Source organism: Uloborus diversus, chromosome 8 (genome assembly GCF_026930045.1).
Source record: "Uloborus diversus isolate 005 chromosome 8, Udiv.v.3.1, whole genome shotgun sequence".
Classification (NCBI taxonomy): Eukaryota; Metazoa; Arthropoda; class Arachnida; order Araneae; family Uloboridae; genus Uloborus; species Uloborus diversus.
The window spans coordinates 89,366,196-89,381,877 of NC_072738.1; the positions used below are offsets into that span (position 1 = coordinate 89,366,196).

The 15,682-nt window shown below is 34.2% G+C and overlaps 1 protein-coding gene across 1 annotated transcript in view; it reads right to left on the reverse strand.

Moving 5' to 3' along the window:
- Positions 1 to 10,076, reverse strand: part of LOC129227395 (uncharacterized) — a 32,307-nt gene extending 22,231 nt beyond the window's left edge. The window contains exon 1 of the mRNA XM_054861946.1: positions 9,935 to 10,076. The gene's annotated coding sequence lies outside the window, so the exon portion shown is untranslated. The remainder of the gene's footprint in view (positions 1 to 9,934) is intronic.
- Between the last annotated feature and the right edge of the window lie 5,606 nt (positions 10,077 to 15,682).

Consider the following 15,682-nt stretch of genomic DNA (forward strand, 5'->3'; position numbering starts at 1 on the left):
CACTTCTGAAATAAAAATTCTTAGCTAGTTCAACCACTGTATCCGAGAGTCCACGCTTTTGATTTAACTGAGTGCTCATTTTTTCTCCAAGTGACACACCAATTTTTTGGCCAATCCAGTAATTACAGCAACTTTTTTCCTAGGAGATTTTGGAAGACTAAGTAGTGTCCTTCTTACAGCTTTTCCCAAACTTTGAGGAGTTCTGTACACACAAGTGGTTTCAGTTGAGCTACTAGTACTAGCTGATTCTAAGCTTGGAATTTCAATGTTTTTTGCTAATTGCTGTTTCTTATTCTGTTGGTATTTAAATTGCCTTGCAGCTGCTGAAACTTGATACTTCTTTCTTTTCAATAGCTGTCATATGCAAAATACTATTTTTTCTTATCTTTTCTATTCTTACATTTTCATTCTTTTGATAATCCTTATCTTTTAACTTTTCTCTCTCTGTACTGTTTCATTCTTTCAGCAGTACTTTTTCCTTTTTTCTCAGATGTCTGTTTTTCTATTCTTTTAGAATTACTAAAGCAATAAAATGAAAATGGCAAAAAGAAATTTTTCTTCACACTTGCTTTTACATCAACTAAAGTTGTTGATGCTAATTACTCAGAAGTAGAATTTGGCTACAAACAAATTTTTCTTCCCACTTGCTTTTACTTCTACTGAAGTTGCTGATACAGTTGGTTCTCTGTTTAACGACTTTCAAGGGACCACAAAAAATCGTCCTTAAGTAGAAAGCGTCCTTAAATAGAATGCTTTTAACATTTAATGGATCATCTGGGACCGTGAAAAGCCGTCGTTAAATAGAGAAAGTCGTTAAATAGAGCGTCGTTAAACAGAGAGCCAACTGTACTAACTGCTCAGAAATAAAATTTGACTAAGATATAGTGCCAAAATAAAAGAATTAAAATTTGAAGAATTTGTTGCTACTGCCATCTGTAGGAAAATAATGGAATTTTTTTTAAAGCAATTATTTTGCAGTTAAAAAAATTTTTTATGCATCATGCAAAAAAAGTCACTCTTGTTACGTAACGTGTGTGACATGTAGATTTGGACCTGGGGAGAGCTAACAAATTAGGATTTATGCTTAAAATTTCTGTTACAAGTTTCTTATGACTAGCTAACTTATAATATAAACTATCATCAATTGTGTCAAATTTTAACTACTTAGATGATTAAAAATACCTTTTATTTGTAACGTGTGTGATATTTTTTACACATATGTATTTTATGTCATTTATCCATCTTAAATATTTTATTTTTTATTCAAAACTTTAATTAAATTATAAAGGAAGGTTAACAAAAGTTAGAATAGCACTTGTATTAGTTTAATTTTTCACAGAATGTTGTAGAGAGGGAGATGAAAACCGAACTGCAATTTGACTTTTCTAAACCATGAATACTATACTCATAATTTCCTTTGATTTTTAGCATATAAATTTTTTTTAATCCGATTTTCGTAATTTTTCTAACAAAATACATATTAATGAATAATATATAACTGCAGAAAAATTGAATCTTCGAAAAATTTTTTTTTTGCTAAAACGGACCACTTTCCGTGGAATCGCCCAATGGGAGGCCATTTTGGTAAAGTTCAGGGAAAGGAAGGGTTCAGGGATTGATTCTCTTACATCAATTTTTTCAAACTGATAGTCTCAAAATCACAATATTGGGCAACCTTCAAAAATATTAGAGAAAGAGAAGAGGGGGCGCTCTGGACTCTCCTCGAAATTAAAGCATTAAAAACGAAACTGTACTCCATCTTTCATAGCGTTTATGTGCTTTTTGAATGCATTATCGAAGGAATGGGGTTCAAGAACTCTCCTTCGGCAATATTTCGAAATTAAAGTTCCAAAAACGCAATTTTAGACGATGTTGGAAAATGTTAGGGGTAAAAGCGTTCAGAGCTCCCCGCCATTAATGTTTTGCCGATTGTAAACATTTTTATTGCAGCAATAAAATCGTTTGGGACCTAAGATTTTCAATTCTGCAACATAAACCAGTTATGATCGGAAAGTCTACAAACCAGCGTCAACAAACCAGAAAAGAAGGAAAGATGGGGGAAGGGTATGGGCGACTAATTATAAAAAACTGGCACCATTTCCCCACACAGTCTTCATTTGAAAAATAATTCTTTTATAAGATAGCAGGTGGTGAAATTAGCCATAAAAAAACCACTTCAGTGAAGTAGATATTTTTTAAACGAGGTACACTTTCCAATATTCATTAATTAAAAAAAAAGCAATAGGGGAAATGACTCCTCACCCCAGGGAGGGCCCTCGAATCACATCCCTCTTAAGGCACTCAAATATAGCCTAAAGTGGCGTATTAAATATTTTAGCATCGAAAAATTTTCGGAAGAGAACTCCCGAACCCCTTTTTCTGAATTCACCACAAGTATCATAAATTTCAGTTTTAAGGCTTCAGTTTCTGAATTTTTTCTAGGAACAGTACCCCCTTACCTATAAACATGACTTATGACCGCCTAAAAGTTTTAATACTTTAATATCGGAAACTTTTTGAAAGAAGCTTCCTACTCCTTCCCCCCTTAAGTCATCCAAAGATAGCCCAAAACAGAGCTCTTAAAATCTCAGAAACGGAAATATTTCGGGCTGGGCGGCGGAATACCCGCCCCCCTCTTTTTGTGTTTATTAAAGGCAGTGTAAGTTTGAGTTAAGATTTATTTTTCTATTGAAAGAGCAATTCCCCTCCCCACATCGCCAAAGACAACCCAAAGACTTCAATTTCGAAAATGTTCCGAGAAAGACCCCCCGAATTCTGTATAACTCTTAATTCACTCAAAAATAGCCAAAATAGCATTTCAATGCTTCAGCATGGAGAAATTTTTGGGGGAGAGAGCCGAGAGCCCCCCCCCCCCCGCTCCCCTTCCCCTAAGTTCATTAAATTTGCAGTTCCCCCTTTTCATCACCAAAGTTTTAAGAATTAAAGTTCTAAATTTTGTTGAAAGTCTTTGAATTCCCTCTTCTTAAGTCCCTCAAAGATTACCTAAAGCTGAGTTCTGAATGCTTCAGCTTTGAATTTTTTTTCGGGAAGGGGGACCCCGAACCCCAAGATGATCTAAAGGTTCGCTTTTACGACTCCAGTTTCGTAATTTCGCCTGAAGAGAGCCCCCTCCCCTCCTCTTGACATTGCCAAAGACAGCCTAAAAGTTTTAAGACTTCAATTACAAACACTTTTTGGGAGAAGGTCCCAAATTCCCTTTCTCTAAAGAAATTTAAGTATAGCCTCAAATAGTTTTTAATACATCAGCTACAAAACATTTTCAGGTTAGAACAACAAAACCACCTCTCACCAATTCACCAAAGATTGCCTAAACTTGTTTTTAAGACTCCAGTTTACGATTTTTTTTTAAAATCTCCCACTCCCCACTTTTACATCATTAAAGACAGCCTAAACATCTTTCGACTTTTAAATTTTTAAGAGTTAGCAGAGCAAAAATCCCAAACCACTCCTAGCTTTAAAAATGACTTTCAATTCAGTTTTTCTATATTTTATTATGGAGCCCTTGAGTAGCCCCCCCCCCCCCCCTCGTAGATTGTCCAAGATACAAACGTTTTAGAACCTCAGTATTGCGGGTTAATTTGCGGACTTACCCTCTTTGCAAGACCACCCTCTTTGCAAGAGCAGCGTTTTTTCACAAATTCGTGCTGCCATTATTTTTCTCGTTTCCTTTCTCTTTCTCCCCTCCCCCACCCCCATATTTCCATTCTAGCGAGTGTTAGATTGAAAGCCATTGGAATTTAGTGATTCTTCAAGTCTTAGTCGAAAATAGGAAGAGAAAAGGCTAAATTTTCAAATAGAGACGATAAATCAGGGAGAATAGTGAGCAACTCCGCGGTTTGCAATGCAGTGAGTTTTGGAAATAACAGAGCAACCAAAAAAAAAGTCAAACGGCGCCAGTCTAAAAGCCACTCCTACAACAGCACGTTGCAAACAAAACAAGCCCATGGCAGAAAATCAAGAGAATGTCGATGTATATTCGTGGTTATGGAACGGTAACTGTAATATATTAAAGCATATTTTTCAAACACTCAATTTTTCTTTTTTAAATAAATACTGAAAGAAAGTCATTGAATTTGTTTCCGTCCGACATCCGTCTCGGAAATTTTGTCCAAGACGGAAATCCGTCCTGAGACGGAAGATCTTGCACCGATGGGTGGCTGTAACTGAGTTTGAATATATAAAATTCTGGAAATTAATTTTATTAAATGCACTCTTCATAAAGTAAAATTAAGCTGAAGTATGAAATAGCTACAGTAGTCATTAATCCAGGAAATGAATTGTTTCAATTAGAGAGGATTGAACTTGAAAAGTTACTGAAGTGCGATCAAATTAAAGCAGCGGTTGCCAACCTTATTGGTTGTGTGGCCCGCCAGTTCCCCCCCCCTGTCAAGTGTAAATAATATACCATATTCGGTCTGAAATGAGATGTTAATCCCCTTCCCCTCTCATGCTGCACCATTGGTATAGATACACTGTACGAGAATAATTTTCAAAACAATATTTAAGGAAGAAAATAACTTTATATTGCATTCACTTAGGTAGCATAGCAGTAAGAAAATCGAAGTTAAAGACCCATGGAATATTTTTGACGTTGTTTTTCCTCTACAAGCAGGGTTGTCTTTCTGCCCGCAGAAACTAGTTTTTTGCCCTGCCAGTGGCAGAAACTGGTTATAACCCGTAAAAACCGGCAGAAACTGGCAAAAACTTAAGAGTCTTTAATAACTCCAGTAATTACAAAATGATATTTGTTTAAATAAAATAAAAAATTAAACTTCATTTCATCATTTGAAAAAATAAAATCCTATGCTAATGCTCTTGATTTAGTTTAGAAAGAGAGCTTTTCGATTGCAGATGCTCGTAATATTTGGATTAATCAAACAAAGGACGAAAATCATATTGGGGCTTGGGAAAGAGGAGTGACATAGAGAATTAAACAGGCATTCCTGATTGTAATTTGCTCGCTCTAAATTGCTTGTGGTTGAAATTATCATGTGCTTCAAGAAGAAAGTGCCAGAATTTTACTTTGCCAATACTAAGCTAGATTTTGTACTTATTATCACAGCTTTGCAAAACAAATTGGCCCCATTTCTCGAAACTTATTTTTCCAGTTAAATTTTTATCATTACATTTACTACTGCATGGAGGACCAGTTAAAAAAAATATGCAACAGATTAAAGTTTCACGAACATTGCTTGTTCCTTGATGCATTGCCTGCTAGCTCTTCTGTTTGAAGAATATTCTGAAGTTTCTCATTTGTGCATATTGAGTTCAAAAACTGGTTAGATTTTAGGAACCACCTTTTCTAAGGAGCAACTGCGGGGTTCAAACAATGTAACATTTGATTTTGAATTGAGATAATATTGTAATTAAATTGTGTGCTTTGGTTAACAACTAATTATTTTCTCCATGCATTTCCTATTGTATATCAATAGTTAATTTTTTGTCATTTTGTGAGTTTTTGCCAGTTTCCGCCACAAATGTGGCAGAAAGTAGTTTTTGCCATGCCGGTTTTAACCGGTTTCTACCAGTGGTTTTAACCACCTTAGCAGAAACTTGCCAACCCTGTCTACAAGGGAGTTGATATTTGAATTGAAACTAGATAGTTTTAGTCTCAAATAACTCGCAACATTAATGCATTTCTATATATTAAAAAAAAAAAATTGAAATGAAAAGTCTCTTTCAAATAGATAGGTCATCGAAAAGCCCCTCAAGTGTCTCAATTCACTGATTAGTCATGCTAGTTCAACAGAGAAAGAGCATTTTTAACTTGAAGCTTACACTACTTTCTTTGGCAATTTTCTTTAATGGAGTTTCGGTTTTATTAAATTTCATCTTCAACTACTGGGGAAAGTTCCCAAGAAATATGAAGAGTCTTTATCCTAAAGTTCCTTATTGGCTATGAGTCAGGGAGAGCTCTTGAGTGACAGTACATCTAATAAGTAAATTTTCACAAAAAAACAGAAATTAAGACCCCAAGATTTATTTTGGTTCAGATTCTCAACCAGTGTTCACGGCCCAGTAAGAAGCTGCTCTCGCCCATGGGTTGGGAATCGCTGAATTAAAGGGTAAATGAGCTATTCCATTAGGTATCCTCTTAATTATTAAAAAAATACAAGTAATCAGACAGTCCAAAATTTTCAGTACTACAAAAAAAAAAAAAGTTTTGATGATTTAGTAGAAATGAAATGAAATGAAAGGGAGGTTCAACCGAAACAAGCACTGCGACCAAAGGTCTATTGTACTAGTCCCCAAACTTAAAACAGACCAGTAGCTGAAGCAAAATTCAACGAACACCTAATAGAAATACATAAAATACACCGCCAGCTCAGTCATTCCATTGGAGGACTGCAGTTTCGTTCTTATTAGCACTCATCAGCCTGGAATAGTTAGTTACAGAGCTGGAGGTGGAAAATCTCTGAACTGAGCCAAGATAGCCAAACAAACTGGTAACTGATATAAAATTAGCACAGATCAGACGAGTGACCGAAACTATGGTTCAGTTCAACTCGAAGATTGAAGGCAAGGCATGGTATTTTCAGTAAGTTACCACCTTGGTAACTTACTGAAAATATCTAATAGGAATGTTATGAATCTCCTATGGTTCAAGTAAATGACGACTAAGGTGTTCAAAACTATAGGCAAAAAACCCTTCACAATCACACATGATATGAGTAACAATTTCCTCAAGAAAGAGGCAACCTCAGAAAGAGATGGATCATGGGCGCCGATATGCAAAATTGTGGGGGGGGGGGGCTCAGAAATTTTAACCATGGTTTAGCAAGATACTTTCCCCCATGGAAGCAGATTTTAGGACAGATTAGAGTCATTAAAATTTGACATTTCTAATTATTTATTCATTAATGGCTGGAGAAGAAATATTTTTATATTTTTGCAAAGAAAAAAGTACTAAAAGTAAGGAAGTTCTAATTTCCAAGGGGGGAGGGGGCTCGAGCCCCCCTATATGGGTGCCCTTGAGTTGGATCCTTACTGACACCCATTTAACACAAGGTTCTGCTTTAAGGTGAAATGACCAATAAGAAGACTAAAAGCCTTCGTAATACTATTTTTGTTAAGAAGTCTTTTGCATTTTCGGCATGTGGTCCCCCGAAAGAATCAGAACCGTCCTTCTTAGGATGACCAGCTGAATACGTTCAATGTCATTGTGAGATAACTTCTCCGAAGAGGAGGTTTCTCCCACACACACAACAGCCATCATAAACATACTCCCTGCTTGAGCATAGGACCGTGGTTGACCTGTCCTTACTCTTAAAGATGCAGTAGTTTGTGCAAGGGAAGGAGTTGAAACCTCCGACCAAAGAAGTTTGGTTTCTCCTACCTCCTCGGGAAAGGCTGGCTCAGTGGTTTTCGCCTCCTGTACCAGCCTCCCCCTCTCCCGCCCGTACCTGTTACATTTTTGTGCAAAATTGAGTACTCCCTGCCCTCCTACTGCAGAGTCAGTGGGTTGCAGACCTGCACCCTCACCCCTCTTGGTTGGTGGGTTGCAGACCCGCAGCCTCACCTCCTCCAGCAGCAAGGTTGCTGGTTTTCTCCTTTAAGCCAGTCCACGGGGTCTGGGAACTGTGAGGTGGTAAAAGGTCAACACCCGCACAACCGCCCTGTACAAGAGTAAGGCTAAATACAAAGAGGTTTTGCCCTGTTCCTCGAGGGGACGTTTAAGACATACAACCCAGATGCCATCCATTCATCAGCACAGCACCTCACACTTTAGATTGGGTGTCCATTTTAGTCCCCTCTTACGACACACATGGACTATATTGGGACTATTCTGCTCCGGTCACCACATAAAAATAAAATGTTTAGTTTGAATGTTGATTTACATAGGTTAAAGGGAAGTGGGACATGTTGGCCCGCGTTTTTATTTATGGGTCATTTTTCAAAAAGTATAACTTTTCTGTCACACGGCTTTTACAGTTTACTTTAAGGAACAGTTCATTTAACAATGATTTTTAATTTCGTAAAAAATATATCTATTTAAACCTACCAACAATTTTTTAATAATAATTTTTATTTTAGTATATTTTTAGTTCACAACATGTGAATTCTCACCTCCGTGGCATGTCACACACCGAGTTTATATTGCTTAATAACTTGTTTAATTAAAAGTATATATGCTTATTTATTTATTATTCTTTTCATAAATATCTCAAATACTAATCGTTTAAGTATATTTAATTTTTTAATATTGTGTTTTAGTTCGTTTAAGTAGGACAAGGGGTCATGTCACACAATAAAGTCTCATCTCCATTACCTAAACACAACGTGCCATTTCTCATTAACACGTGGCAGTAATGACATCAAATTTTATTTTCCATGATACAAGGGAGCCCCCTTATTTATATTCAGCCACAGTTGAAGTTGTGAGATTTTTGTGAAAACACAAGACAGATTTTGCTTTAAAAACTTAGTGGTGTTATTCTGACTTCTCACCTCCATGAACTTAAACTTCAAAGATGTTTTAAATAAATGTAAGAAAAGAAATGAACATGTTTTCATATGCTTAATATGTGCAGATTGTAGCAACGAAGAAAAAAAAATCCCTGAAAAATGCATCTATTAGGCCTATATTAATGGAAAATTCCTCACCTCCGTGACAGACCTCTTATGAATTATTTCTGAGGTGAAAATAAATGATGGAGGGGAAATACATCAATAATAGGCACTCTACTAAAATTATAAATTGCCAGTAAATATCCTCAAATTTACTAAATACAATTTTTTAACATTCATTTGAAACTAGTAATTAAGAAATACTTTAATTAAGAGAACTTAATATTATATTCCCACTAATCATTAAAATAGCTGATTGTTTGCACAATTAACAAAATTACTACTTTGATATTAAATTGACCTTGATTTTTAAATATTAAAAGTTTTTTTCTTTTTTTTTTTTTGTATTTCCATGAACAAGACATTGTTTAATTTTTTTAATTTATGAGTAAAATAATTTGAACTTAGCTGGGCCATTGTTTATGGTTACTTCTAGTAGGTAACACTTTCATGTAAGGATGAAAAAAAGAAAACAAAAGGTTTCAAAATTGAAAAATATTTGCGTTCAAAAGTTACATTTTCTAGAGACCCTTATCACATTTTAGCTTGTAAAAAAAAAAAAAAATAATGAACATATTCAGTAAGTTATTACCCTATAGCCAGGGCTAAGGCAGAAATACATGAAATACAAAGCCAACTCAGTCAATTCCAGCCAAGGACTGTTTGTTTGGCTCTCGTGGCTTCCTTAAGAGGTTTTCCACCTCCAGCTTAGTCACTCCTATGTCGGGCTGATGATTGTTAATAAGCACGAAACTACAGTCCTCGGCTGGAATTGACTGAGCTGGCGGTGTATTTCATGAATTTAATGAGCAGTTCGATTCTCTACAACAAGTTTCACTAACCACTTCTCAACACCACAGATTTTTTTTGTAAGTGTTGAATTGATAAACTTTTATGCTATATTAATTTTTTAATGAAACCTTGTAAAGTGGACCAATTATTGTTGGGGCAATTTGTTTGTCATAAAATAAAATAAAAAATATTAATACTGTTAAAATAATTGAGACCCGGCCATCGTGTCCAACGGCCCAACGTACCCCACTTCCCCCTACAATATGACAGCTATTGCGAGTTAGGGGTTAGAATTGTCTGTAGGTAAGTAGCTTTTTTAAAAAGTGCAATATGGCCATATTGTATCATTTTTACAATTAAAAAAAAAACAATTCATCTTGCTTTCTAACACTTTTTATAAGCAATATATTTAATCTCTTTCATTTACAATTCATGTTAAGTTGTTAGTAATATGATATGCCAAAAAGAGTTCAATAACCAAAACAAACATATAGGCAACATTAATGATTTTTCAAACTTTAAAAAGAATATATTTACTTGAGAGATCACTTACACAGTCCAAAATCGTGAACACTACAGCAGATACTTTTTGTCTTGTGACCGTCGTAAATGAACAATCAATTGCCTGTTAAGTGATTCTTTGCAGGTAATCATGACAGAATTATCAGTCCCGCAATGTTGTGCAAGACTCCATGGCCCATATTTTTTTTGATTTGATTTGATCTCGAGTCCTGGGACTCCAAAAATTTATGGAGGGCTGCGAATTCTTTTCGCCTTGCCTCACTTCCTTGAATAAAAGTCACTATTGAAGAGTTCTTCCAACTTTGTCTATCTTGTTCCTATAAAAGTAGAATATCACGATAAGATACTTTCTCAACCAAAAATAGAAGACTATTTGGTAAAAGTTATAGATTATAGCAGAAAAGCATGCAACAAGAGAAAGAAACCCCAAAGCAAATGAAAAAAAAAAGCAAACGGGGAAAGCATGCAACATCGAAACAGTCTCAACCAAAGAAAGAAAACAAAGCCTGAGCGACCCCAGGAGTAAACAAAATATCTTGCTCAAGAAATTTGATACGAAGAGGATTTTTGTATTTCTGAATAAGCTCTATTAAACGTTTTCTATTTGATTTTGTTTTTGTACAATGATGTAGTATATGATCAATTGTTTCAGGAGAGTCACACAAATCACAGTTTGGGGAGTTCGTATTTTTCATTTTGAAAAGTTTGCTTTTTGTAATATAACAGTCACAGATTAGTCTATTCAGGAAAATTTCAATCCTTCTATTTTGGACTTTGTAACTTCCTTTGTTTGAGGGAATTTTTCTAAATTTAAATTTTTCAAAGTATTTGGATTTTTCCCAATTTTTCATTTGCTCCTCATGTTTCATTTTCAACAGATAATTATTACAGTCTTTCCATGTAGTGATATTTAAGCTTGGAATGTTTGAGCCACTTGCTGCTTCCTTTGCAAGAGCATCAGCATCCTCATTTAATTCAATATTTGAATGACTGGGGGACCATACTAAATAAATATAATTTTTGCTGGATAACTTCTCCAAATAATATCTGGTAATTTTCACAAGTGGGTCTTGATTTTTGTTTTCACTTCTGATGGCGTTGATTGCACTAAGACTATCAGTGAGAATAATTGTTGGCATATCAGCTTTTATAAGATATTTAGCAGCATAATATAGAGCCGAAAGCTCCGCTGTAAAAATGGAACAGAAGTTAGGGATTCTGATTTTTCTCTTAATAGATTTGTCTTGGTTTAACAGTCCAAAGCCTACATATGTTTCATTTTTGGAGCCATCAGTAGCCCATATTTCTTTGTCTTTATTTTCTGTAAGAAACTTTAGGAAGTCTTGCTTAATTTCTTCTTTTATTTGTGTCTGTTGAAATTTTCTTTCATCTGTAATGATTTTCAGTTTTCTGCATTGCCATGGTGGGTATTCTTCATAATTTGTATCCTTCCATATTTTTGTATTATAATTTGTCATAAAGTTGTTACAAAAATCTACTATGTTTTCATCCAGTTCCATTGAATTAATCAAGTTAATATTTTCTGAAGAATTATCTTGATACATTTTCTTTAAGACCCACTTAGTGGCTTTCCAATTTAGTCTTCTTTCATATGTGTCAATATTTGTAAAATGTCTTATAACTTCATTTGGGGCAAAATTGTTTAATTTCAGAGCATTCCTTATGACTTTGTTTGTGATGACATCCATTTTATTCTTATTATATTTTGTATCTTTGATTCTACTCAGGTTGCCATAGTCAATTTGTGGGAGTATAACTTGCTTGATTATTTTGAGTAAGTTATCATTACAGAAACCTGTCCTACTTCCCAAAAATTTAATGACATTTGCAGTCTTGTTGATTTTCCTTTCAATAACTTGTGTGTGTTTGTTCCAGGACAAATTATAGTCAATGTATACTCCAAGAAGTTTGTTCTGAGAATTCCATGGAATGTCCCTTCCGTTTATCTTTATATTTTCAGTGAATTTGTTTCTAGTCGCTGTCATATTTTGTATGCTACTCTTTTCAGCCGAAAATATCATTTTGTTGTCGTCCGACCATTCTTCTATTTTTTCTATAAAATTCTTGATAGCCCTAATGGCTGCATCTCTACTTTTGTCGAATATAATACATGAAATGTCATCTGCGTATACAAATAGTTTGTTTCTTTCATCATTACCTACCAGATCTGACATGAAACAATTGAAAAGGAATGGTGATAATATGGAACCTTGAGGCAGTCCATACTCAATACTTCTTTCTTTAGACATCTTGTTTCTCCATCTAATCACTATTTTTCTATTAGTCAACCATTCTTTTATCCATTTAATATATTTATGATCCATTTTTAAATTGTTTAATTTTCTTAACAGTATATCTGATTTTATGTTATCATAAGCACCCTTCAAATCTAATGAGATGAGGAAGATAAAGTTTTTTTCTTTTCTTAGCCTTTTTAGTGTATTAATAATTTGTACTATGCAGTTTTCTGCACTTTTCCCTTTTCTGAAGCCATGTAAAAATTCTGGGAAAATCTGGTTCTTCTCCTCCCACCATGTGAGTCTTTTAAGTATCAATTTTTCCATAAGTTTACACAAACATTGTGTTAGTGCAACTGGTCGATAACTCTCCAAATTCTGTGGGTTTTTTCCTGGTTTGCAAATTGGAATAATCATTGAAATCTTCCAGTTACTTGGCATATTACCCGTATGTATGCTATAATTAAAAAGTCTTAAGCATAGCTCCTTGGTTTTTCTGGTAACATTCTTATAATGCTGTTTGTTATTCCATCTGATCCTGCTGCCGTATTCTTTAAACTATTGATCTCGGCCAAAAGTTCTTTCATCGTAAAAGATTGAAGACTTCCTATATTATTAATTTCCAGTATGTGTTTCTCTTCATCTGTTTTGTCTTTCTTGCTAAAGTATTCCACAAACATTTCTGCCTGTTCGTTATCTTCAAAATACTTAATTCCCTCCTTGATAAGTACTTGGTTGGGACTTGCTGATTTGTTTATGATATTTTTTAATTTATTTACCGATCTATATATGTCTTTAGGTTGTTTAATGTTATAATTTATGTTTTCCCAATATTTTCTTTTTGCTTCTATTATACTTTTCCTAAAAAGAGCAAGTTTTCTTTTGTAATCTATCCAATCAGTTATCATTTGAGTTCTGTAGGCTTTGTTTTTTGCTTGGTTCTTCTGTTTTTTCTTTTTTGAGCATTCTAAGTTCCACCAGTTGTTGTTTGATTTGTTGTTTCTATATTTCACTATTTTTGTTACGTTATCTATATTTGATGTAATAATTTCTGTCACTTGATTAAATGTATTGCAATTAAGAATCTTGAAATTTATATTAGGAATGATTTTATCCATATTATCTTTGAATTTGTCCCAATTTACATACCTTTTAATTTTAGTGTGTGTTTTTGTTTCAGCAATCCTGATTATAGTGGGGTAGTGATCACTTTCGCCGTTTTCATCGCTTCTATGCCAATCCATTTCTGTAATTAGCTCAGAACTGACTATTGTTAGGTCTAATATTCCCTCATCTTTTTGTTTGTTGATATGGGTTGGAATATTTTTATTGATTATGCAGATATTTTTTTCTTGGATCCAGTCATAGAATTTAATTGAGCTATTGTATGTTTTTTTGTCTCCTGTTATTTTATTTCTAGCGTTAAAATCACCAGTAAAAATTTGATTATTTCCCTTTTGGATCTTTTTTAAAACGTTTAAGTCCTCTTCAGTGAATTTACCTGGTGGTCTGTAACAGTTAATAATTTGATAATACTTGCTATTGTAAAAAATAGTCACACTATTAATTTCAAAATTGGAATTGGTAATGTCTATTACTTCTTCAGTGACAGGAATGTCTGTTTTGACATATATACAAAGTCCACCCCCTTTGCAGGGAGGTGGTCTTTCATAACTAAAATTATGATAGCCACTTATAGTGGGGATTTTATTCTTTGTGCACCAGGTCTCCTGGAGACAAATAACGAAAGGAGATAACCATGAAATTAAATTTTTTAAGTAAATAAGATTCTTAGCCAAGCTGCGGCAATTCCATGACAAAAGAAAACAGTCCCTGAACATGAAAAAAGAAAAAGAACAACCCCCTAAAGAGAGTTGTATTCCTCTTGGTCACTTTCCATCGGGTCTCCATCAATTGGTAGACCTCCCAACAGTTCAGCTTCAGGAAGAAGATTCTCTGCACTTGGGATTAAATTGATTTTTGGATTTTCCTTCCTCATCTCTCTATATTGCTTAATCAGCTGAACTTCTACTGTATTAAAATTACTATTTTCAGCTTTGTCGTTGTAGGTGTTATTGTACCTCAATATTTGTAATTCAATTTTAATTTTGTCTATTTCCTGCTTCAGCATTTTTATTTCTTCATCTTTCTCTCCTAATTCTTTTTTTAACTGCTTAATGATTAAGTCTTTGTTTTCATTTTCAACTTTATTTTCACTAGCTACTTTTGCATATGTTTTATTTTTTTCTTGTTCTTTCCTGTCTTTATTGTTTGTATAATTCTTTAGAACAGGACAACTTTTATCCTCTGCACTGTGACTACCATTGCATCTAAAGCAAGCTGTTATTTTTCCACAATTTTCGTGTGTCATTCCACAATCGGAGCATCTAACTTCTCCCTTGCAATATTTTGCTGGGTGACCTATTTTTTTGCATTTTTTGCAAATCAAAGGTTTTTCTATGTATTTATTAGCTCGGAAGTTAATGCATCCTATTTTAAATTCTGTTCTATTTGTGATTCCCAACTCTTTTATCAAAACAATCGGGATTGGTACCTCAGTCTCTTTTTTCTTAAATCTTATCACCTGCGTTACGTAAACTCCCCTTTCCTCAAGTTTGTTTGCAATGAATTTTACGGTCAAATCTTCATCTACATTTCTTAGTATATACTTTGTGCTTATGGCATCTTCTAATAGTCTTGTTCCAACTTCAATATCCAGAAAAGTTTTAGTTTCACTCACCTTTTTCATGGTGTCTTCGTTTTTGGTACTCACAATTATGTTGCCGTTCCTGGTAAAATATACTTCATCTTCTTTTGAGATTAAGTTTTCTATTTCTTTGTGGAACTTCATCCCTTTGTTCTTTGGTATCTCCTTGTTAACACCGAAAATAACTATTTTAATTTTATCGGCTCCATTTGTCATGGCAGCCCTAATTTTTTCTTTCCTAGACATACTAGCTTCATATATAAATTCATTTCGCTTGGTAATTTTCTCTTTACCATTAACAACCACCTCCTTATTAGGGCTAGCCTTCCTTTTTGGCCCCATATTAACAAGTTCCTCTTATAAAAATAAAAACAAAAACCATGCACGAGCAACATGCATAGCTGGAGAAACGCAATTGGAAATAAAAGAAAAACCCCTTTAACAAAACCTAACTCACAAACTCGAGAAAAAATCACAACCTCCGACTTTTAAGAAATGTTCTCCATGGCCCATAGTTACGCAATCTGTCGTAGTTACAGTGACAGAAACAGTTAACCGTTAAAGAAAAAATAAATAAATATCTTATTGAAAATGAAAGTCTTTAAGACTTTTTTCTCTTTCTTTAGGAACTGAAGAAAAAAATTATTCAGAAAATTTGAATTAAAATTTATTATGAAGTAAAATGGAATATCAAGACCGCTTGAAAATAGTGTCTCGTATTTCTCATTACAAATCTGGCAGGTCTTGTGAAGTGCGTAAAAAATAAATAAAAATTTTAGTTATGGCTCGAAGCCAGAGGAAACTCTGGTGGAGG